At 40.7% G+C, this 24,275-nt stretch overlaps 1 protein-coding gene across 4 annotated transcripts in view; it reads right to left on the minus strand.

The window, feature by feature from the left end:
- Nucleotides 1–24,275, minus strand: part of CHRM3 (cholinergic receptor muscarinic 3) — a 487,601-nt gene that overhangs the window by 151,245 nt on the left and 312,081 nt on the right. The window contains exon 1 of one of the 4 annotated variants that reach the window (XM_050950410.1): nucleotides 23,869–23,906. The exons of the other annotated variants lie outside the window; for them this stretch is intronic. The gene's annotated coding sequence lies outside the window, so the exon portion shown is untranslated. Of the gene's footprint in view, nucleotides 1–23,868; nucleotides 23,907–24,275 lie in introns of those variants that run through there. 4 annotated transcript variants of the gene reach the window in all.

Below are 24,275 nucleotides of genomic sequence, written 5' to 3' on the forward strand. Positions count from 1 at the left end.
CCAAGCATTGCTCAGATTATTTAGTGAATAATTTCTAATACAGTTGAGAAAAAAAATCAAGAATTGGACATGGAAGGTTAATTAGTGGAAAAATAGGATAAATTAATCAATGAGTTTTCTGCACGGCTCTAACACCACTATTCATCTTGCATTATTATGCAAGAATCTCAAAGAACTTCACAAACGTTAAACAAACACATCTGTGGTACTAATATCGTCATGCTCAAGATGGTTAAACTGAAGCACTGAAAAGTCAAATTAACTTGGCCAAAGTCAAACAGTAAGTTCATGGAAAAAGTGATTAATAGAAAACCCAAGAGCCCCGATTCCCCTTTCACCTCAAGGCCGCACTCCTTTCTGCTTTATCAAATCACCAAAAGCAGGTGCATTCTTCCATAACATTCAAAACATTCAGAAGCAGTACTTTGAATATTTAAGGTTCTGTATAAAACAGTCAGGGACAATTGCTATTTAAATAAAGTAAGAATGTCCAGTGTGTTATATTTTGTTGGATGATTAAATTTGATTTACTGCATGTATGTAGGAATGCGGAAACTTCAGTATTGCTGCCGAAGTTTCAGTGCTATAAGGCATGGGAGCACGTGCCACGACTGTGACTTTTAATAAGATTTTCATCCTGTAGAGGCAGATCCACAAATTAAATTAATTTCATTACAAAAGCACATACCTCTCAATACTTTTTATAGTTCATGGTATGAAATCCTATAATAAGCATCAAGGCAAGAAGCACAAAAGCTCTTTAAAATTAACTGAGGATGTTTAAACAATCCATGATACCAAAAAAGGTCAAAAAGACTACCACACTTTAGAGGACTTAGCTGGCAGACAACTTTATTCAACAGGTCTCTGGAATTTTGTAAAGCATATATTTTGGTATTTATTCTTTTGGAAATGAAAAATGAACATGCTGCTTGCATTGTATTCTCCAAAGCCCACCGGAGACAATGGGCGTCTTTCCACTGACTTTGAGTTTTGGATCAGATTCCTAGAGATCTCTGTATCTCATTTGCTACTTAAAATAAACCAGCCTATTCTTCTCTAAAGTTGCTACCAATTTAAAAAGGAAACTATAAATAGGTGGACATACTTCTCAAGTACAGGAGATGTTGGCTTTAACATATGGACACCTGGTACACCACCCGAAGCACAAAAAGTGAAATCGAATTAAAATCAGTGCACCTTTAGCCCAGTTCTACATGTCAGCCACAGCTGTTAAATTAACACAGTGTTTGTGTCTTCCAGATAGAAGAGCCATATGAAGCAGCTGTGCCAGTGCCAGAGCCTGTGTAGTGCATGTTCCAGTAAAAGTCCTCAAAGCAGCAGCAGCAGGACAAATAATATCGAGTCAGAGAAGGAACAGCAGAGGGATTGTTTCAAAAATGCCTTTAATTAATGAGTATGTGACCCTTCAGGAGCTCATCTAGTCTATGGCACTGACTGTTTTAGTCAGTTGTTTGAAATGGTTGGAAATCCTCTCATAATCAGTTTACAAAACACGCTTAAAGTGGAGCTGTACCTTGAAAAGTTGTTCTAAAATTAGTACTAGAAGGTCCTCTGCTAATTGTGTCATTGACTGTCAGATTCAAGTTAGTTCATTTGCAAGCTACCATTTTTGTTTCCTAACTGCCAGTCCCACAAACTCACTCTGAACTCTGACTATCTTGCTGGTTTCTTTCCCTCTCGTGCATCAATACCAGCACTCTCAAAGGCTCTGTGGAATGTTGTTGCAATACCATTTTCTTCAGATCATGCCCTCAAATTACACATGAGCAATCCCATTATATATTTTTGCACAGATGTCACTGGAAGCATAGTCTGAAGACGATTGGGTTGTACAGTTTTATGAGAGTATAATTTGGCCCATGGAATGTCTATTACTGGCTATATGTGAAATGGAAAGAATGCAGCCTGACTCAGTCTCCAGTGTGATTTTTTCCAGCCGGGCAGTTAAAAACAAAGGATGAGATCCTGACCTCATTGAAGTAAATAGCAAAACCCTTACTGACTTCAGTGAGGCCTGGATTTCACCTAAAACATCTTTCTTGCTGTGCAGTGAGAAAATCTGAAACACTTTGAATAGGGAGTCCCACAATGCCACAGAACTAGTTGTGTTAAACATTTGTATTTTAAAACAGTTTCTTTTCAGTCGCATATGGTGTTGTGTGCGCCTTAAAAAATTAACTGCACCTACTTTGCTCATCCAAGAAGTCTGACATTTCAAAATAAGTTACAAGTTAATTTTTAGCCAAGTATTTCCCTAAATGCTAAATTTGTATGGTTCCTTTAAAGTAGCAAAAGGGTGTATAAAAACACCTGTTGCCAGCTAGCTTCTATTGGGTACAAAAGAAAGAAGGCTGTAATATGATAATTATTTGCTATAATATAAGGCCCCAAATAACTTGCCATTCTGAAATCTTCAAATAAGTAATTTTCAAGCAGCAATAACTGTTGGTGAAATTCAGAAACTTGATATACATAGAAGAAATGATTTGATGAAACATGAAAATATGGCTGCTCCAGATGCTTCTGTGCTCCAGAAATTTTTAAAAGGTATAAGTCCTGTTGGATGATTTTGATTTACTTATTCCAGCTGTATCAAATCATTTAGAAAAAAATCTCTAGATGTGCAGGAATACTCGTGTCATAAACAGATAGCTAAGGGTTAATGTCTCTTTCACCTGAAGCACCTGACCAGAGGACCAATCAGGAAACCGGATTTTTTCAACTTTGGGTGGAGGGATTTGAGTGTCTTTGTCTTTGTTTTCTGCCTGCCTGCTTGCTCTGAGCTTTGGAGAAGTAGTTCTACTTTCTAGTCTTCTGTTTCTAAGTGTAAGGACAAAGAGATCAGATAGTAAGTTCTATGGTTTCTTTTCTTTGGTATTTGCATGAATATAAGTGCTGGAGTGCTTTGATTTGTATTCTTTTTGAATAAGGCTGTTTATTCAATATTCTTTTAAGCAATTGACCCTGTGTTGTATCATCTATATACAGAGAGAACATTTGTACTTATTTTTCTTTCTTTTTATATAAAGCTTTCTTTTAAGACCTGTTGGAGTTTTTCTTTACTTCAGGGAAATTGAGTCTGTACTCACCAGGGAATTGGTGGGAGGAAGAAATCAAGGGGAGATCTGTGTGTTGGATTGCTAGCCTGATGTTGCATTCCCTCTGGGGGAATAGGAAAGTACTTTTTGTTTCCAGGATTGGGAACAGAGAGGGAGATTCACTCTGTTTGGATTCACAGAGCTGGTGTCTGTGTATCTCTCCAGGAGCACCTGGAGGAGGGAAGGGAAAAAGGATTATTTCCCTTTGTTGTGAGACTCAAGGGATTTGGGTCTTGGGGTCCCCAGGGAAGGTTTTTCAGAGGGACCAGAGTGCCCCAAAACACTCTAATTTTTTGGGTGGTGGCAGCAGGTACCAGGTCCAAGCTGGTAACTAAGCTTGGAGGTTTTCATGCTAACCCCCATATTTTGGACGCTAAGGTCCAAATCTGGGACTAAGGTTATTACATGGTGTGCAGCTGGTGGGATTAGAATCCAGAAGCCAGTAGGAATATTATATTTTTCTTTTCTCTGCTAAGGGCTTTTTAGCAGAGAGAAACAGTTGGTTTTAAAAGGGAACCAGAGAGAATTTTTTTTCTGCTCTCTCTCGCAGTTTGTGGCTTGCATGTTAAGGGTCTTTTGTCATGCAATAGCCCTCCCATTAGGAGGCAAGTACCGGCACTTATATGCATGCAAATAAAGTGGTTTTTCTGGTTTCCCTTCATTTGGGGACGGCGGTTCCAACTACAAACTGACCATGCTGCACTAAAGTGGCTTCATACTGCCAAGGGGAACAACAAGAAACTTCTTCGTTGGAGTTTAGCTCTCCAAGATTTTGATTTTGAAATTCAACACATCACAGGAGCTTCTAACAAAGTAGCTGATGCACTCTCCCGTGACAGTTTCCCAGAATTCAGTAGTTAAAAAGCGTTCTTAAAATGTACAAGTCTGTTAGTTATATACTTAGTAGTATATGTAAAGGTGTATGTGTTGTATTAATCTGTTTATTTTCAAGTTCTAGAAGGAAATCGCCGCCAGTGAGCTTCCCCACTGTCTGCAATTTGGGGGGCGTGTCATAAACAGATAGCTAAGGGTTAATGTCTCTTTCACCTGAAGCACCTGACCAGAGGACCAATCAGGAAACCGGATTTTTTCAACTTTGGGTGGAGGGATTTGAGTGTCTTTGTCTTTGTTTTCTGCCTGCCTGCTTGCTCTGAGCTTTGGAGAAGTAGTTCTACTTTCTAGTCTTCTGTTTCTAAGTGTAAGGACAAAGAGATCAGATAGTAAGTTCTATGGTTTCTTTTCTTTGGTATTTGCATGAATATAAGTGCTGGAGTGCTTTGATTTGTATTCTTTTTAAATAAGGCTGTTTATTCAATATTCTTTTAAGCAATTGACCCTGTGTTGTATCATCTATATACAGAGAGAACATTTGTACTTATTTTTCTTTCTTTTTATATAAAGCTTTCTTTTAAGACCTGTTGGAGTTTTTCTTTACTTCAGGGAAATTGAGTCTGTACTCACCAGGGAATTGGTGGGAGGAAGAAATCAAGGGGAGATCTGTGTGTTGGATTGCTAGCCTGATGTTGCATTCCCTCTGGGGGAATAGGAAAGTACTTTTTGTTTCCAGGATTGGGAACAGAGAGGGAGATTCACTCTGTTTGGATTCACAGAGCTGGTGTCTGTGTATCTCTCCAGGAGCACCTGGAGGGGGGAAGGGAAAAAGGATTATTTCCCTTTGTTGTGAGACTCAAGGGATTTGGGTCTTGGGGTCCCCAGGGAAGGTTTTTCAGAGGGACCAGAGTGTCCCAAAACACTCTAATTTTTTGGGTGGTGGCAGCAGGTACCAGGTCCAAGCTGGTAACTAAGCTTGGAGGTTTTCATGCTAACCCCCATATTTTGGACGCTAAGGTCCAAATCTGGGACTAAGGTTATTACAACTCGTTAGTAGCAAACACATGCATAATGAGTCATTGGAGAAAGGAATGTCTTCACTGTCAGAATGAATTACTGGCATGTTGCCTATTAGAACTTACATGTAACAACTCAGCAGACAACCAGAGACATAGAAAGAAGCGGAACTGAGCTATCACACTAAAATTCATATAATTTCAGTTGTATATGTGTTATATTGTTTAAAGTCCCATCCAGAAAAACCATATACGGTAAATGATGTGAAATTCTATTTAAAGATTTCATTTCAAAGTGAAAAATCTTGCTCTTTGATCTCCATGACTGATCTCAGCTCTGATACCCAGCCCTCCCTTCATGTGCTGAATGTCAGTGGGAGTTCTACATGTCTGGAAATCAGCACATCAAAGTCAAGGATCCATTGTGCAAGTGTAGAATTTTGCCTCAAATGTCATTGATCAATTCTGCTGTACAGCACAGTCCAAGGTAGGCAGAAGCTGAGAGATGTATGTAGCGTTCTATCTGTTGCAGGGGAGAATGCCTTGTATTGCTCTGAAGTAATGTTTGTGAAAAAGAAGGGGAAAATGTGGGGTATTCCCTGAATTTTATCAGGAATCTGAATACCTCCTGTGGGGAAGAGGGGGAATGAGCCTTTATGTAGAACTGGAAATTTTATTTTAATTAAATGTATTGCATTCAGCATTATATTTTCAATGTTTACATTCCTGATCACTCTCCCTTGGAACTGATAGAAAAAAATTAAACCCAATGACCTAACTCTGGGATTGCATTTGAGGAAAACCAACCAACCAAACTCCAAAAAGATATATATTTGTTTGTAAATAAAAACATCATCAAGAAAAAAAACCTTTGTAACTAGAGAACAACTGTATAATGCACAACGTTCACTTCCAAAGACAACTTTCTTTTTTAATAAAACTAGTAACTTAGAAATAACAGCCATGAACAGACACTTTGATGCAAGCCAGGAATACTCATGATACAACCATGGCTCTTAGCTATCCCTGGTAGTACAGGAACCGGTATGATACGAATGGTATGTCTACAATTAAATCACAGTGTGTGATTGCAGCTCCTACTGATGTGCCCCATCTAATTTTAAACTGGCTAACTCAGGTCCTGAAACAGTGAAACTGTGGCAGTGCATACTTCAGGATGGGCTAATCCTTAGAGTAATTATCCAAGGTTCCAGGCATGCTTGTACAGCCTGTGCTGAAGCGCACACTATCACGGCTTTGCTGCTCCAGCACCTGAGATAGCTACATCAATGCTGTCTTGGGCATGTCAGCTCAAGCTGCAATTACAACCCATGATTGCAGTACAGAATACTGCAAGTGAAAAGTTCAGACTCTACAGCATGAGAAAAGTTTTACCTTGCAGCAACATTTTGCAGTGTACTATCTAAGAGTTCAGCTGGTGATTATGTGTCACACTTTTAGACCAGTATTAACCAGGCTTCCATTTTTGCAGCACAAATTTAGATCAAAAGATTATCATGTGGGCACGGTAGCTCCCTGATAGTGCCTATGACTTTGGGACATGGCCATCTACATAAACTAAACTGCCAGCACAAATTAGCTCTCACAAAAGAAGAGGTTATTGTCTGAAAAAAATGGCCCTGCATGTTCTAACAAAAAAGACTCCATGAGGTAGGATTTGTGTTTTAGGATTAGGCAAAAGGATGCCTGAGTCAACATATGGACACTGTAGGCCTGCCTCAATAAAAGAAGACAAATATCCATAGCTGGATATTTATGCCACCATTCAGTCAAGAGTTTTTCTTCACCATTACCTTGTGTTCTCTCCATCAGGCTGTCACGTAAACACGTGTTGTCACTTGTCTTATACGTAAACTGTAAGCTCTCTGAGGAAGGGGCCGTGGGTTTTTTTGCAATGTTTGTACAGTGCCTAGCAACAAAGGAGCTGGGCCCACAGGTGGTACTGAAATACAAAAATAAAATAAAATAAAATAAAAATTCATACTATTTACTACTTTGATAGCTGAGAATTTAGTGCTCTTCAGCTCTGGGGAAAATCACAAGTGATGTTCCTGACAAACGACAGTGATGAATAAAACCCCAAACATTTAGAATTCAAACATAGTTTAATTCTAAAGGTGAGTGCAGGTTCAGAGTAAAACCTAATTTATCCAAATCATTTCACCTACTCCTACCTGCTAATCTGTATGCAAGGATTAATGATAACCTACATTTTAATAATGTTATTCTATAGAATGTAAAGTTACAATCCATAATGCAAAAGTACAATAAATCAGTCCTATTCCCCATTATGCTCCAGTTGCTCTGCACTCTTCTTGTGGCACAAAGGTGTAGTAAATCCATCTTAACCAGTTAGTTAAGCCAGGTTTACAGCTGCTTTGTATCACTGGAGTGGCGCAAAGCAGCCTGATTGTACCAATGAAGCTGGCTCAATAAATCTGAAAAAAAAATCAATATATATTTTTTTGTTTTAGACTATTGTTTAAATTAATTCAGTGGTAATCAGCATGGGGTAAAAATCCAAACATAGGTTCGGAATGAGCAGCTGAAATGGTTCACAATGAACTAGTTACAATGAGGAGTGTAGCAACTCATAGCTATTTCACATATATACATTCACTAGCTGCTCTGCTGTTCCCGCCTCCTGCAGCATACCAATAACTGTGCCTGGCAGCCATGCCATCATTCACAGTGAGCCACATTCATCTTTGGTGTAGTTCGATTAGGTAAAGCTGGTGTAAATCTAATATGATCATTTAAAGGAGCCTGGATCCTGTACCTGACTGGTGTGGAGTGCCGCTGACTTCAGGGGAGGTCTGCTAGTGCAGTCAACTGTAGGATTGGGGCCACTGGGCATAGACAGATTAGATACATATGGAAATCTAACAATGTATGAATAATAGGTATAATGAAGAACAAAAAAATGTAAGACTGAGAAAAATAAAACATGCCTCATAGCACATGCCTGCCTATTTGTATGGTACCTGCCAGCTATACAGTACTGCAGGTTTAGTGTAACTGTGAAATTAGCTTGAATTCTGAGTGGCACTAGTAAATTAACATGACAAAATATCATCGCTGGGTAATTTTCAGCAACTTCAAATGTTAAAGAGAGGAGGGAAAGTCTGCTTTCACTTCTATGGCATTACTGTGAATATACATCAGTGAACTGAAAGAATAATTTGGCCCATGCAGTATGAATGGGATATGTGAACTGGCTTATTGTAATATTTTCATTTTTAAAGGAAGACAAATTAGAAGTGGATTCTTAAACATGCTTGTGCACACATATTAATATCAGCATAATTAAAAGACACTTTAAAAAAATATATTGCTTTTTTATGATGAAAAGAGATTGTGAAACTCCCTCCTTTACAATCATACTTTGTGCAGCACCTTCCATTAGAGTTCCTCCAAGAACTTAAAAAAAAAATTATGACTTAAGCTTCACAGTGCCCCTTGTGAGGCACACCAAGGGAGGGGAGTGTGGGGAAGAACCATACACACAGAGGACTAGACTCTCAAAGAGATTTAGGTGTCTAACTGCCAATTTAGACAACTATGTCCAAAATTTAGATCCTCAAAACCTCCGCTCAGCTGTCACCTAACCCTGAGGTACCTCAATTCACTTCGTATCTAAGTTTCTGTGGATAAAGAAGATCCCTAGTTGCCTATAAAAATTTGCTGGTGGGCACGCACAAAGCCAACTAAGCAGAGCTGCTTGGTGCCTAATTTATGCTAAACTCCAGCCAGGATTCATTCATTAGGAATTCCTGTATTTATCTTGCCTGTGGGGCTCGCTCTGGTAGATATTATGTCAATCAGTAGATGACAATATTTTTCTCCAAATGTCTACAACTACTGCAATTCAAAATCTGAAAAAACATTTACTTAAACTATTTGCAGGAAAATGCTCATGCATTCAATCATTCTTTATTTCTGTTTTCTCTTTGGCTGCAATCATGCTGTTGCTTAAAATGAAAGAGGTAAAATTACATGTGCCTTTCCATGATTAACTTCAAAACTACAAAATGAACCATGCCAGTTCAAGACTCCTTTACTTTTGTAATCACTTCCAGATTACAGAAACAACTACAAATTAGTTGTTAAAAACCCTATGCATGCAAGAGGAATGGCAAACAACGTCATAATCAGTAGGGGAGAGAAGGTGAAAGCAAACTAGCCACAGAAGTACTCACACAAGGCCAGATACTGAGCTACAGCAGAGGAGTGTTTAGCATAGCTGAAAGGTGTGTTTGTGGGGGGAGGTCCTTTACAATTCTTTAATAATTCGCAGCTCTGCACTAGGCCAGTCATCTAGTGCAAGCCAAAGAAGCCTGCAGTCACCTTGCATATGCGGGAATTTCTCCCAAGCCTGGTGGATCTGTGGGAGGCCAGGGCAATGTGCAAGGAGCCATTTTAATCCCCGATGCCTTATGCTACCTTCCTGCACATTTGCAGTACCAGCACTTGAGGTAAAAAAAAAAATAGTACAAGCTGGAGGCATAACAAATATTTTAGTTAAGTTCTACCAGGGCAAAAGGGGACGACAACGTGGTGTCATTCAGGTCCCTTCACTCCCTAACTACCCCTTTCCATCCCTTCCACAAATCCTGGACTGTAGAGAGAATCATAAACAGGATTTAGTAGGATGTGGTCGGTACTCCTCAGTGGAGAAGAGACCCAGGCAAGGATCTTAGGAGGCATGATTGGGCCAACATTTGTAGATCTTATGAACAGTATTCTAAGGAGGGCATTGGATGTGCATCACAGTGCACAGCATACATTTTTTATGTTTAGTATACAAATAGAAAATCATTCAATCTGGGGAGAGGAATGTAGTTCTGAAATGTGCATATCTCAAGCAGCAGCAGCACCAGGGGAAGGGGGCCGGGTGTGGGGAAATGTATGTGCATGCATACACACTCATGCAGGGGGAGAGGCATGTATCTATCATCTTTGTGACACAGCGGCTGTACTCAGGTATCATACAGGTGACCTGTTGCCCTACAGTTCTGATCCCTCACTCCAGTACAGACATGCAAAGGTAGCCTGCATTTCTCCAGTGAGAATGAAAAATAAACAAACAAACAAACAAAAACTCAAACCACACTTCCCCACCTTCTTCAGACAATGAGGTGATTGCAATACAATTTTTGTTTATCCTGGTTCAATAAGCCTTTATGTATTATAGCTGAGCAGCAGGCCTGCCATAGTCAAGCTCAGGCTCAACAAATGGAAAAGCACAATCATGGACAGAGGAGTTGAAAAGAACATAATGCAATACTCTAGGTATGTAAAATTATCTCGTTTCATTTGAAATGCAAAGAGCTCCCTTCAATATGAATATTGCTGACTCAGAGTGATTTTGGCTTCATTTCTCACCACTTTTACCCATTTCACAAAATCACATGAGTACAAATGACATTATGTAATGTACTTCATAATGCTCATAATCCAAAAGCCTTTCTTAGGCTGCTTCCACTGGAGATTTCTGCTTATGCTTTAACAAAAGTAAGTGAAAGGAAAAGTGTCATTTTTTTGAAAATTCTTATAAAAGACCTTTGATACGAGATATCTTCACAACAGAAAAAAGTTAAGATAAGCTTGGAAAAAAATAATGTGCCTACAAGTATTTGCACTAACACACCCCTTTCAAAACTGGCCCAATGCCTCATGGCATTGGGGTGGAAGAGCCACAATAACATCTCCCACTACTGAGATCATCAGGCACTTAAAAAAAAGCCATTCAAAAGGTAGTAGCTGACAATTGCAATACTATGTACACTTTCTGCTTGCTGAACTGTGGAGAAGAATTAGCTCATAGGAGAAAAGAGACTTTTCATCAGCTCTCTTCTTTTATCAAAAGATTAATCAGTAGAGACCACCAAGAGAAGAGTATTAATTGGGAAACATATGATTTCAGAAAGAAGCTTTGGGAGAGCCAAACAAGTATTTAAATTGTACTATAATGTCCTCAAACAATGACCCCAAAGAAACTGAGTTGGGGAGCGAGGGCTTGGGTGTCCTACATATCATCAGCAGGGATATGACCCCTCCTCCTTTAATATCTCCCAGTTTTCTCCTCATACAAGGAGAGGGAGATGGGAATGATGTAACTGGTACCTGTCTGGGTATTATTTGGAAACGATTAAGGAAAGGATAATGAACTGCACTGTACAATTTGTTGCTGGGTATTCCCACATATTTTAAGTGAATAAAGGAGAGGCCTAATGAAACCACATCAACTGCTCCTGTCATTCATCTGGCATGATCAGACAATGATACTATAAAACACATGCACTTTGTTACCAAAAAACCACACTGTATATGTGAAATATTGTATTATTTATGCCAGGGCAGACGTAATTGTACATGTTTATATAGGTTCATTTGAATCCTTTTTATTCAGTTTTTTAAATGTAGATTCAGCCAAAAACCAAAGGGCAGTGAGATTTTTTTTTATTTGACTAGGGCAACAGCTTCATGATTCACATGATCCACAAACCCTAATCGATAGTCATGACTATGCTTTTGGTTTAATTTAAATTGTACAATTTATGCTATGATTTTTAGAGGCAATCAGTGCATTGAAGCAATCTGAATATCAACAAATGTGTTATGGAAACAGCTTTTGTTTGCTTATTTATTAAATATAGCACAAGGACAATTTTAGCATTTTGAAACTTTTTTTATTTAAAAAATACAAATTGGATTATTTTAGGAATGAAAGTCAAGCATTGAAAGCAAATGTAATTGATTTTGTCTCTTATTTTTCTCTCTCTCTCAGAACAGCTGCTGGTTTATGGATGGAAGAGAGCCTTATTTTCTCTGATTGTATCTATAAATTCTTATACTAGCAGAAGAATCCAGCCACCCGAACAGCCCACCACACTGAGCAAAGCAAATGCCACTCTGTTCCAGAGCATGACAAACTATTTATTAACTTATATATGTGAACAAGAAGAGAAAAACAAACAAACAAACAAAAAAAGAAAACAGTGGGGGAAAAGATTTCCTGTTAATGACAATCTGCTGAAATCCCTTTCAGGCTTATCTACTAGTACTGAGGATTATCTACTCCTAATGCAACACTAGATATAATAAAGAAAACACAGTGTCCTGTTTCAGCACTGATGCAAAGAGAAATTGCTGGTCTTTGAGCTAAATAAAACCATTTATAATATATCTACTGATGCAGCAACTTTGTATAGACAAAGCCCCTTTATTTATGGAATTCATAGATCCTGTAAGTTTGCTATACCAAAAACAATACTATATCACAATAAGGCTAAATTTAGTGCCTTGCACGGTGTCAAGTTGCATCTGAAGAAGTGAGGGTTTTTTTACTCATGAAAGCTTATGCCCAAATAAATCTGTCAGTCTTTAAGGTGCCACCAGACTCCTTGTTATATCACATTAGTGTCTCTCTACAAAGGCCTCATGCTTTTGTATAGGCTTGATTAACAGAATTATAACAACAACAGACCTCCTGTTACTTTTTTCAACTAGGATTTCATTTAATATGGAGAATGCAGCCGTTTTTCCTCTTACCTTTAATGGGCACATGCCAAAAGACTGTTCACAATCAAAGACATTTTTCAGTATGCTGATGGTACAGTAATCCTTTATTTACACAGATCGGCTGCCATGGCACAGTACTAAAATTGTCAGATGAAATGGTCAGAATTATCCAGTGGCTTGATAAAAATCAGCTTACTTCAAATCTAATCTGGAGACAGTATACAGATAGCCGTGTGTTACAGAAACTGTCACTATTACAGAACAACACTGACAAAGGATAACATTGAACCACCAGTCACAACACTACATAATTTTTTTAATTAAAATAAAAGTACACATTCACTGTAATGCCAGATTAAATAGCAAACTAGGGGAAACTGACTTGATAAAACAAATGGCTAGATGATAAGTTGAGAACAGTTTGGTTGCAACCTAGTTAAAATTTCTATTTAAGAAAAGGGTTAAGAAAGAACAGCTTTTTTTTTTTAACTTGCAGTTTTCCTTCATGTTTAAGTTAATAACAGGGGAGGTATATACTACATGTGTGGTTTTTAAGCAAAAGTATCAGAGTCCAAACAAAAGACCCTTAGGAAAGACTTAAATGAACCACAGGGTGCACCAACGTCTAATGAACCCATAAACTACAACAGAGTCTTGAGGGCAGAAGAACAAATAATCCACAGCAGCTAATTTCGGGGTTCTCTTAGAAAGATAAGAACAGGATGACACGGATGATATTCCATCCAGCCCAACTAGGGTCCACAAGAGAATTTAAAAAAAAAATATCATGAACAAAAGGAGCTAAACGACAGGCATAGACTCTTTAGGTTTCATCAACTGCCAATGCCAATAGACTGAAGCCAAGGGAATCTGAAGATTAAAGAAACTGTCAGAATTCCACTGCCATCACCTTCTTTAGATTTCAGATATAAATTATTTCTTGGAATAGAGGTAGAGGGAAGAGTTCCCAGTACTTTCTAATCCCAAAACCTATTACCATCAATTTATCCTGCATATCACTAAAAAAGCACCTCTATTATCTGTTAGGAGAGGGAATCTAACTTTTGTTCCAGCTAGAGTAGTGCATAACCTGGCTTTATGAAAAGTTTCCCTTCCTGAAATGCTCAGTTTGTATTCACTCCTGGGTTGCATCACTTGGGAAAAGTTGTGGTTTTTGAAAGCGCATGGTTTCAGGAGCTATTCATGAAGTAATAGAAAAAGACAACTAATTCCACTATTACCTTCCTACCATACAACAGCAATCAACAGCAGTGAAGCAATGGTTAGTTTTCACATTACATTTACTTCAATGCTTGGTATTTAATGAGATCAATATAATTTTTTTGGAAACAAGATCATAGCATTTGACTATCAAAGCTGGAGGAGATACAGTGTGAATAAATATGGGGTAAGCATTTTCCTATCCTCTCTTGGAAAATCAACTTTAAGCAGAGAAATCAGCCTATACAAAGTACACCTAAATCTTTCCATTTGTTTCCAGAACTCCAATGTAACCAATACCATGATGTAACAGTCAGCTAGGAAAGTATTCTGGGTAATCACATTGTCATAAACAGATAGCTAAGGGTTAATGTCTCTTTCACCTGAAGCACCTGACCAGAGGACCAATCAGGAAACCGGATTTTTTTTTCAACTCTGGGTGGAGGAAAGTTTGCGTCTGAGTCTTTGTCTGCCTGCCTGCTTTTCTCTCAGCTTTGAGAAGTGATTTCTGTTTTCTAATCTTCTGTTTCCAAGTGTGATTACCAAACATGGTTTTGTTGTTTTTGTATTTACATGTCTATAGTGGCTGGAGTGCTTTGATTTGTATTCTTTTTGAATAAGGCTGTTTATTCAATATTCCTTTAAGCAATTGACCCTGTATTTGTCACCTTAATACAGAGAGACCATTTTTTATGTATTTTTCTTTCTTTTTTATATAAAGCTTTCTTTTAAGACCTGTTGGAGTTTTTCTTTAGTGGGGAACTTCAGGGAAATTGAGTCTGTACTCACCAGGGAATTGGTGGGAGGAAGAACTCAGGGGGAGATCTGTGTGTGTTGGATTTGCTAGCCTGATTTTGCATTCCCTCTGGGTGAAGAGGAAAGTGCTTTTGTTTCCAGGACTGGAATTACAGAGGGTGGACTCCCTCTGCTTGGATTCACGGAGGTTGCTTCTGTGTATCTCTCCAGGAGCACCTGGAGGGGGGAAGGGAAAAAGGATTATTTCCCTTTGTTGTGAGACTCAAGGGATTTGGGTCTTGGGGTCCCTAGGGAAGGTTTTTGTGGGGACCAGAGTGCCCCAAAACACTCTAATTTTTTTGGGTGGTGGCAGCCGTACCAGGTCCAAGCTGGTAACTAAGCTTGGAGGTTTTCATGCTAACCCCCATATTTTGGACGCTAAGGTCCAAATCTGGGACTAAGTTATGACATGGTGTGCAGTGGTGGGATAGAATCCAGAAGCCAGTAGGAATATTATATTTTTCTTTTCTCTGCTAGGGGCTTTTTAGCAGAGAGAAACAGTTTGGTTTTAAAAGGGAACCAGAGAGAATTTTTTTTCTGCTCTCTCTGGCAGTTGTGGCTTGCATATTAAGCAAGAAACCATTAAGCTGTGACAAAGGGTCTTTTGTCACACAATAGCACTCCCATTAGGAGGCAAATACCAGCACTATATACATGCAAATAAAGTGGTTTTTCTGGTTTACTTAACATTGAAAAGATTAGCTAAAGAAAAAAAAGGGAAAAGGCACTGTTGCTAGGCAGACCCCAGGAGGCAACAGAGCCTGCAGTTCAGAAGATAAACACCGGAGGGCACCCCAACACAAAAAAACAGGAACCATGCCTACCACAAAAAAAATGGAAGCCGAAGAACAAATCAAAGAAGCTGAACACAGGCGAGAACTGGAAAAAAGACTACAAGACATGGAGCTGAGGGAAAGAGAAAAAGAGGCTACCCACAGGAGATAGTTGGAACTCCTAAGAGAAACCCACCGACAGGCCATGGAATTAGAAAAGGCTAAGCAAAACACAGCCAACCCTAGCAACCCTGCGCCAATGATTGTTCCACAGCACAGAAAATTTCCCACCTACAAGGCAGGTGATGACACCGAGGCCTTCTTGGAAAATTTTGAAAGAGCCTGTCTTGGGTACGGCATCCCTGAAGACCAGTACATGGTTGAATTGAGGCCACAGCTCAGTGGACCTTTAGCAGAGGTGGCAGCTGAAATGCCTAAGCAGCAAATGAATGACTATAAACTTTTTCAAACCAAGGCCAGATACAGAATGGGGAGAACCCCGGATCATGCCCGTCGGCGTTTCAGAACCCAAAAGTGGAAACCAGATGTGTCATTTCCCAAACACGCCTACTACGTTGGGAAAAATTATGAGGCCTGGATATCAGGATACAATGTTAAAACCTTGGAAGAACTGCACCTCCTCATACAAATGGAGCAGTTCTTGCATGGTGTTCCTGAGGACATCACACGGTACATACAAGATGGAAAACCCAAGAATCTCGCTGAGGCGGGGGAGATTGGAGCCAGATGGATGGAAGTGGCAGAAAGCAAGAAAGCTACGGTCAAGGGGAACGAATACACCAGGGGGCACACCGACCATAAACCCTACAACCGAGGACAGCCAAAGACCCCACATACAACCCAAGTAAAGCCACAGACGTCCTATTCTTCCACCTCACCAGTCTCCAGTAACTCACCTCGGCCCACTGACCCATCAGATGGAAGATGCTTTAAGTGTAATGAACTGGGACATATCAAGGCCAACTGTCCAAAGAACACCATGCGAGTGCAATTCATTACACCACCATCACACCGAAGATCCCCAGGCCCGGATGCCTCTCAAATACCCTTGGAGCGAAGGGAAAATTTGAGAGTGGGCGGAAAGAAGGTTACTGCGTGGAGAGACACAGGGGCACAAGTGTCAGCTATCCACCAATCCTTCGTAGACCCCAAATTCATCAACCCGAAGGCCCAAGTGACAATTTACCCCTTCATGTCACAAGCTGTAGACTTGCCTACAGCTGAACTGCCTGTCCAGTACAAAGGCTGGTCAGGAATGTGGACTTTTGCAGTCTATGACAATTATCCTATCCCCATGCTACTGGGGGAAGACTTGGCCAACCAGGTGAAGTGGGCCAAGAGAGTGGGAATGGTTACACGTAGCCAAACCAGGCAAGCTTCCAGACCCATTCCTGTTCCTGAGCCGTCCACAGACGACCCGTCTGGGTTACCAGAGACCCAGACAGAGGTAATGGACTGGATTCCATGCCAACCACTGAAAGAGCCACAGTACCTCCAGTCCCAGGCCCGGAACTGGAACAGCAACCAGCACCAGCAAGTGCAACCACACCTTCAAACTCAACGCCAGAGGGCGCCAGCAAGCCAAAACTGGCAGAAGCAACAGACAGCCATACCCAAAAGGCTCAGCCAGAGCCTGAAATACCCTCAGGTGCACCAGCGGAGAGCGGTTCACCAGCAATGGAACCAACCCCATCACCTACATTGCTTCCAGAGGGACCAAGCTCAAGTCCACAGTTTGAGCAAGAACTGGTGACCCCAGCCTCAAGGGAACAGTTCCAGACTGACCAGGAAGCTGATGACAGCCTTCAAAAAGCTTGGGCGGCGGCACAGAGCACCCCACCGCCTCTCAGCTCTTCTAATCGATCCCAGTTTGTTATAGACCAAGGACTTTTATACAAGGAAATTCTTTCTGGTGGACACCGGGAAGAATGGCAGCCGCAAAAACAGTTGGTGGTTCCAACTAAGTACCGGGGGAAGCTCTTAAGCTTAGCCCATGATCATCCCAGTGGCCATGCTGGGGTGAACAGAACCAAGGACCGGTTGGGGAAGTCCTTCCACTGGGAGGGGATGGGCAAGGACGTTGCCAAGTATGTTCGGTCTTGTGAGGTGTGCCAAAGAGTGGGTAAGCCTCAAGACCATGTCAAGGCCCCTCTCCAGCCACTCCTCATAATTGAGGTCCCATTTCAGTGAGTAGCTGTGGATATTCTGGGTCCTTTCCCAAAAAAGACACCCAGAGGAAAGCAGTACGTACTGACTTTAGTGGACTTTGCTACCCGATGGCCAGAAGCAGTAGCTCTAGGCAACACCAGGGCTAACACTGTGTGCCTGGCCTTAACAGACATCTTTGCCAGGGTAGGTTGGCCCTCCGACATCCTTACAGATTCAGGATCTAATTTCCTGGCAGGGACCATGGAAAAACTGTGGGAAACTCATGGGGTGAATCACTTGGTTGCCACCCCGTACCACCATCAAACCAATGGCCTGGTGGAAAGGTTTAATGGAACTTTGGGGGCCATGATACATAAATTCGTCAATGAATACTCCAATAATTGGGACCTAGTGTTGCAGCAGTTGCTGTTTGCCTACAGGGCTATACCACATCCCAGTTTAGGGTTTTCACCGTTTGAACTTGTGTATGGCCACGAGGTTAAGGGGCCATTACAGTTGGTGAAGCAGCAATGGGAGGGGTTTACGCCTTCTCCAGGAACTAACATTCTGGACTTTGTAAGCAACCTACAAAGCACCCTCCGACACTCTTTAGCCCTTGCTAGAGAGAACCTAAAGGATGCTCAGGAAGCAAAAGGCCTGGTATGACAAACATACCAGAGAACGTTCCTTCAAGGTAGGAGACCAGGTTATGGTCTTAAAGGCGCAACAGGCCCATAAGATGGAAGCATCCTGGGAAGGGCCATTCACGGTCCAAGAGCGCCTGGGAACTGTGAACTACCTCACAGCATTTCCCAATTCCTCACTAAAGCCCAGAGTGTACCATGTTAATTCTCTCAAGCCTTTCTATTCCAGAGACTTACAGGTTTGTCAGTTTACAGTCCAGGGAGATGATGCTGAGTGGCCTGACGGTGTCTACTACGACGGGAAAAAAGACGGTGGCATGGAAGAGGTGAACCTCTCAACCACCCTGGAACATCTGCAGCGGCGACAAATCAAGGAGCTGTGCACTAGCTTCGCCCCATTGTTCTCAGCCACCCCAGGATGGACTGAACGGGCATACCACTCCATTGACACAGGTAATGCTCACCCAATCAGAACCCCACCCTACTGGGTGTCTCCTCATGCCCAAGCTGCTATAGAATGGGAGATCCAGAACATGCTACAGATGGGTATAATCCGCTCATCTACCAGTGCATGGGCATCTCCAGTGGTCCTGGTACCCAAACTAGATGGGGAAATACGCTTTTGCGTGGACTACCGTAAGCTAAATGCGGTAACTCGTCCGGACAACTATCCAATGCCACGTACCGATGAGCTATTGGAAAAGTTGGGACGGGCCCACTTCATCTCTACAATAGACTTAACCAAGGGGTACTGGCAAGTACCACTAGATGAACCTGCCAAGGAGAGGTCAGCATTCGTCACCCATGCGGGGGTGTATGAATTCAATGTCCTTCCTTTCGGCCTTCGAAATGCACCCGCCACCTTCCAGAGGCTGGTAGATGGTCTACTAGCAGGACTGGGAGAATTTGCAGTTGCCTACCTCGATGATGTGGCCATTTTTTCAGACTCCTGGCCCGAACACCTACTACACCTGGAAAAGATCTTTGAGCGCATCAGGCAGGCCGGACTAACTGTTAAGGCCAAAAAGTGTCAAATAGGCCAAAACAGAGTGACTTACCTGGGGCACCAGGTGGGTCGAGGAACCATAAACCCCCTACAGGCCAAGGTGGATGCTATCCAAAAGTGGCCTGTCCCACGGTCCAAAAAGCAGGTCCAATCCTTCTTAGGCTTGGCCGGATACTACAGGCGATTTGTACCACACTACAGCCAAATCGCTGCCCCACTGACCGACCTGACCAAAAAGACCCAGCCAAATGCAGTTAAGTGGACTGATGAGTGTCAAAAGGCCTTTACCCAGCTTAAGGCGATGCTCATGTCTGACCCTGTGCTCAGGGCCCCGGATTTTGACAAGCCATTCCTGGTAACCACGGATGCATCTGAGCGTGGTATAGGAGCAGTGCTCATGCAGGAAGCAACAGATCACAACTTCCATCCTGTCGTGTTTCTCAGCAAAAAACTGTCTGAGAGGCAAAGTCACTGGTCAGTCAGTGAAAAGGAATGCTATGCCATTGTGTACGCCCTGGAAAAGCTACGCCCATATGTTTGGGGACGGCGGTTCCAACTACAAACTGACCATGCTGCACTAAAGTGGCTCCATACTGCCAAGGGGAACAACAAGAAACTTCTTCGTTGGAGTTTAGCACTCCAAGATTTTGATTTTGAAATTCAGCACATCACAGGAGCTTCTAACAAAGTAGCGGATGCACTCTCCCGTGAGAGTTTCCCAGAATCTAGTAGTTAAAAAGTGTTCTTAAAATGTTGAAGTCTGTTAGTTATATACTTAGTGGTATATGTAAAGGTGCATGTGTTGTATTAATCTGTTTATTTTAAAGTTCTAGAAGGAAATTGCCGCCAGTGAGCTTCCCCACTGTCTGCAATTTGGGGGGCGTGTCATAAACAGATAGCTAAGGGTTAATGTCTCTTTCACCTGAAGCACCTGACCAGAGGAGCAATCAGGAAACCTGATTTTTTTTCAACTCTGGGTGGAGGAAAGTTTGTGTCTGAGTCTTTGTCTGCCTGCCTGCTTTTCTCTCAGCTTTGAGAAGTGATTTCTGTTTTCTAATCTTCTGTTTCCAAGTGTGAGTACCAAACATGGTTTTGTTGTTTTTGTATTTACATGTCCATAGTGGCTGGAGTGCTTTGATTTGTATTCTTTTTGAATAAGGCTGTTTATTCAATATTCTTTTAAGCAATTGACCCTGTATTTGTCACCTTAATACAGAGAGACCATTTTTTATGTATTTTTCTTTCTTTTTTATATAAAGCTTTCTTTTAAGACCTGTTGGAGTTTTTCTTTAGTGGGGAACTTCAGGGAAATTGAGTCTGTACTCACCAGAGAATTGGTGGGAGTAAGAAATCAGAGGGAGATCTGTGTGTGTTGGATTTGCTAGCCTGATTTTGCATTCCCTCTGGGTGAAGAAGAAAGTGCTTTTGTTTCCAGGACTGGAATTACAGAGGGTGGACTCCCTCTGCTTGGATTCACAGAGGTTGCTTCTGTGTATCTCTCCAGCAGCACCTGGAGGGGGGAAGGGAAAAAGGATTATTTCCCTTTGTTGTGAGACTCAAGGTATTTGGGTCTTGGGGTCCCTAGGGAAGGTTTTTGTGGGGACCAGAGTGCCCCAAAACACTCTAATTTTTTTGGGTGGTGGCAGCCGTACCAGGTCCAAGCTGGTAACTAAGCTTGGAGGTTTTCATGCTAACTCTCATATTTTGGACGCTAAGGTCCAAATCTGGGACTAAGTTATGACACACATACATTACTAGGGACCACTCCTGCAAAAATGGACATGTGGATACTCATTATTATCTGGAATCCCACTGGAGTCAGTGGTTAGATATAAATACCACAAACTTCACAGCATCCTCTCTACTTATCATAGGGAATACTTCAAACAGTGCAAATATCATGGTAATATATTTAGTTATCTAAGCCATTACCTAGTCCATTCCCTAGCAAGTTGTGAAGGACTGGGCTTCTGAGCCCTGATCTGGATCAGACTAAAGTCAATGCCAAAACTTTGATGGTGGGATTTGGTCCCTAATTAGCACTGCCAAGGGTCCCACTTTGCTAGTTATGGACTTAATCCTGCATACCTTACATAGGCAATAGTACTGTTGAAATCTGAATGCCAGGGTTCAGTAGAAATATTTTACAGCATGTATATATGCTTGTCTTATGTCAACAAAACAGCACACAACTGGTAGTAAATCACCACCAACAGAAGTTGGCCCAATAAAAGATAGTACCGCACCCACCTTGTGTGTCTAATATCCTGGGACTGACTTGGCTACCACAGCACTGCATACCTGATAAATAACTGACCTATGTTGTTTCCCTGACAGGCAGAAAGAAGCAAAATCCAGAAAAAAAAGATCTGTCCACAGTCTCTGCAAAGAAATCCTGACAAAATTCAGTCTCTTATGTGGAAACGTGTATTAAAATATTCATCTTACAACTTGTACTGGTTCTGCAGATATTCATGAGAGAGAGAGAGAGAGAGAGAGAGAGAGAGGTGGTGATGAAATGCTGATTTGGTACTGCAGGCTTTTTAAAATAAAAAAATAAAGATAATTAGCAGACTTCCCATAGCCAGTCAAGATTCCAAGTCAAAATGAATAGAGTGGAGGATTAAACACTTTCCAAAAAGCATCTGAATTGTTTGTGTAAGTATGGCACATTCAAACAAATCAGATGCATGTATCATTCCTTTCACCTTGGGTTCTGGAATGAACTGATGTTCACCACTAGAATTTGTGCAGAAATTGTATTCACCAACCTCCTCCCCCTGAATTACCAAACTGAAGTCAATCCTGCATTCATTACATATTTTAGGATTTTAGCTATGCCAGGAATGCTGCGGATGCCCCCTTGTTATCTCTAGGCTGCATAAAGGAAATGATGGCATAGCAGTGAATTACTATATTCTGCAATCTGCCTTCTCTAAAGAGTGGTGTGTGATTATGCCACTTCAGGAACAGCACAGAGAAGGAATCGTGCTTCAGAGAAGCATAATTCCTTTGCTCCCAGGGATGTAGTAATCTGCCACTGATCCCTTATCAGTGGGGCATTATTACCCCCACCTTCATGCAAAATCAGCTGTGCTGGTTGGCATGTTCAAGGCTTAAGTACCTGCTTGAGAGGTGAGGAAAAGGGAAAAATTACAAGTGGAACATTTGCTTATCCTTGTCTGTTTAGACCTATAGTCTAGGGAGGCTGTACAGGAGCCTACACTTACCAGTTATGCCCTGTGCAGGCATGTAAGCTGGGCCATGATCTGGGCATTAGTTAATGTTGTTGATATGTGGGCAAAAATAAGTATACTAGCTCTGTGGCAAAAACAGAAGTAAACTAATTTTTTATCACTACCTTAACCAGATAGGAATCAGATCTACTAAGTGAAAAAGGCCATACTGATCTCATCATTTTTCAGAAAGGCATTGCATTTTATGAACTTGGGGATTATAGTCATAGAATCTGAAAGGCTTTGAGCCTTTTATTATACAAGGTCAGATTCTGATCTCTTTTACAACAGTGTAAAACTGGAGTAAAGGTGATTCAAAGCAGCGATTCCACTTTTTGAATGGTGCAACGGATATTAGAACCAGGGCTTTGGCACTAAACTCAGTTTAATTTTAACTTTGAAGGCCTCATCCTTCATTTCTAACTCAGGAAAAAAGTGCCACTTATTTGCATTGAAGTTTTGCATGCAGATCTGCATGATTTGCAGGGACTACAGATCACTGTTCCTTCAGAGTAAGCCTACAATTAAATGGTGCAATGGCACAGCTGCAGTGCGAAGCAGCACCGCTGTAGCACTTCAGTATAGACACTCACTATATCAACAGGGCAGCTTGTCCTGTCACTGCAGTTAATCCACCACCTTGAGAGGTGGTAGCACTGTAGACACTAGAGGCTATGTTGGAATATCTACATCTCTCAGGGTTTGGATTTTGCAGACCCCTAAGAGACGTAGCTATCAGTGGAGGTTTATAGACATTATTCTGAAAAGTTTGTCAGGATACCAAAATAAAGAGATGTCAGCAGCATTACAATCTCATAAAATCAGGAGACTTCATTTACTGGGCAACTTCAATCAATATAACACATGAATGTTACAAATCTATATCTATCACATTTCCCAGATTCTCAAAGGAGTTAAGTGTAGCTATCGGTTTCAAATATTTGATTTTATAACTAATCCCAGAACTATTGTAAATTTCAGTTAGAACTGATTTTAAGGATATTTTAAAAAGTAAATGTATTCCTTTAATCTTTGTCTCTCTATTGCTTCACTTTTCATGTTGCTGTCATTCTTTCTTTTTTTGCTCTTTTGGCTTGACTGATTTATGGACAATTCCATACATGGGTAAAGGCAGACCTCAGACCATTTAAAGAAAAAGGCTCTTTTGAGTTAAATACCTATTTTGATAAAGGTTGCAAATGTATGAAACAACATAAAAAGTCTAAAAGTTTTCAAAAAATATATCCAAGGGATATATATACATATACACACACAAAATAAAATAAAGAAATGTATATATAAAGAAAAACATTATTTTATTTTATTTTTTGTATCCAGGGGAAGAAAATCATTATTTTAGATTAATTTCCTGAAGACCTGGGAATATGTATCAAATCCTTTAAATCCATTAATAACTTGGCATTAAGTAGTAATTATTAAGACCAAGCTTCACAAAGCTTTTCTTCATAAAAGGGGTTATAAAGACACTATACAAAATTCAATAACTTACTTTGTTTGATAACATGCTTCTTAGTTCAAAATGGTGCCCAAAAGGGGAAAAAGTTTTAAAAGAGTGTATTAAATACAGTACCTTATCAATACCTAAGTTACACTAGAAAAATTGCTTTCATTAACTGCATGCTTTAGGCCCTGAGCACCCCAGCATTTCTAGTAAAATGGCTGCAGAATGAGATCAGGATGCTAAGGACAGTTGATTTTCATATTTACATGAAAACAGAATTTTCCTTGACTATATATTTATTGGAAATAGCAAAAGCATAAATGTCTCATTCATTGTAATTATTGAGAAATGAGTTGGAACATGAATAATGAGGAGTAACACATTGAACTTTTTTTTATATCACTGAAAATATATAAAAAATGTTATGACTGTCTTATGTATATGTAATATATCCC

Source organism: Gopherus flavomarginatus, chromosome 4 (assembly GCF_025201925.1).
Source record: "Gopherus flavomarginatus isolate rGopFla2 chromosome 4, rGopFla2.mat.asm, whole genome shotgun sequence".
NCBI classification, from domain to species: Eukaryota; Metazoa; Chordata; order Testudines; family Testudinidae; genus Gopherus; species Gopherus flavomarginatus.